Source organism: Peromyscus leucopus, chromosome 10 (genome assembly GCF_004664715.2).
Source record: "Peromyscus leucopus breed LL Stock chromosome 10, UCI_PerLeu_2.1, whole genome shotgun sequence".
Lineage (NCBI taxonomy): Eukaryota > Metazoa > Chordata > Mammalia > Rodentia > Cricetidae > Peromyscus > Peromyscus leucopus.
The window spans coordinates 27,666,700-27,668,567 of record NC_051071.1 but is presented as its reverse complement, the minus strand read 5'-3'; the positions used below and the strand labels follow the sequence as shown (position 1 = coordinate 27,668,567).

Here is a 1,868-nt window from a genome sequence, read left to right as displayed (position 1 = left end):
CTGCACTGTGCTAATTACATGAGTCCCATCATTACTCAGGCTTATTACTGAGTCTGCTTTTGTGCCCATAGGGAACTGTTTGAGGCAATTATGGCCTCCTTTTAGTTTACCCATCATGCTGGGGTTCGGTTCAGCCCTCATGAAAACATTGTGTGACTTCTTCCAAGATTATTTCCCATCCCTTTCTCTAACATCCATCAGCAACACTGGAGGTCAAGAGGAGTCAGCTTGTCCCAAGGCCTTTGACACAGCCGAATTGCTCTTTTAATCTACATTTACATTTCCTAATTTCTTGAGCTTGTGTTTTTACAGATGTGGCTCTGCTGTGAGATTTGAGTCCCGCTTATTGATTTTCTCAGTTTTCCTTCTTGTTCCATGTTGCAATCTGCAAGGATGAATGGATTCGGAAGCACCCAGGTAGTCTGTAATTGTCATTCTCAGAGCATCGAGAATGAATGCTAACTAGGGCCATTCTTCTGTTAATCCCTCTGACACCTCATTACGCATTTCCAAAACTCATTAAATCACATTGCTCCCCTTTCGCTTTTCTTCATCAGCCAGACCTAGATTTATGCTGCAACTCTGTGCCCACACAAGGAGTGCATGACTAAGTTGTTGAGTCATTTGATGGTTCCAAATGGATTCGTTGGCAGAGGGCCAAATGTAGCTGTCCTCTGCAAGGGAGACAGTGACCCCTGCAAAGCTGTGAGGGCTGAGTGTGGAGATGGGCGAGTTCCTAAAAACAGGATTTGCGAATTGTTTCTTCTTTGCAGCTGGCAAAGCAAAAACACAATTCTCATCACAAAAGGGATACAGATAGTTTATTCTAAAGCCAAATAGGAGTGACCATAGCCCAGGAACCCAGATTAGGTTATCCCCAATTCTATGTTCCAGTATGGTGACAGCTTGAAGTCTTTATAATGACGGCACAAGGAAAGTTGTAAATCAAGCCCCTTCCCAGACACATTGGTGGGAACATTCGACAGGCAGCTGAAGCAAAGCAAGGAGACCTTAGCTGTGGGCCTCAGTGATATCTGGAGAGCTAGAGGTTGTTTTTTTTTTTAAAGGTTCTTCTTTTTATTAGACATGTTAACAAAAGAGGTTTAGTCAAAAAGACCAAAGCCCATGTCGTCATCAGACTCCTCAGATTCTTCCTTCTTTGCTTCCACTTTCTTCTCCTCAGCTGGGGCAGCAGCAGTAGAGGGGGCAGGACCGACCACTGGCGCGGCTCCAGCTGCTGGAGCAGGCCCACCAGCCCCTGCGTTGCAGATGAGGCTCCCAATGTTGACATTGGCCAGGGCCTTTGCAAACAAGTCAGGCCAGAAAGGTTCAACATTGACACCAGCTGCTTTAATGAGGGCACTGATCTTGTCCTCTGTGACCGTCACCTCGCCTGTCGTGCGGGATGAGGGCGGAGTAGATGCAGGTGAGCTCGGCCGTGTTGCGGACTGCCGGCATGGTGCTAGTCACCTGATGAAGTGAGGGCCTCACCCCAACGCGGCCTTAGCTTCCTCGGAAGAACCGAGCACCTTGGCGGCAGCTGAGGAAAAAAGGGGGGGATCTAGAGTTTTTGTTGTTCAGTTAACACATTCCAAAAGGTTTTATCTGTTAGTCACAGTGTCAGACAAGGGATAGCTATTTAGGGGGCTAAAAATAGCACAAAATAGGTTGTAATTAGGCTATGGACATGTAACATTCCAACCTCTTCCACAATATTAAAGTTCTTATCAGCTAATCAGCGTTGCTGAAGGGTTCCTCGAAACACGTGGCTTCTTCCAGGTTCCCCTTATTATTTGTTATAGATTCTTGAGTGCTCTTAGGGGCAGATGTTGATTGTGAGCCTGTGTAAGGTTACATTAAAAGAATTA

At 46.1% G+C, this 1,868-nt stretch overlaps 1 pseudogene; it reads right to left on the bottom strand.

Moving 5' to 3' along the window:
* Positions 1 to 796: 796 nt before the first annotated feature.
* Positions 797 to 1,868, bottom strand: LOC114708340 (annotated as a pseudogene).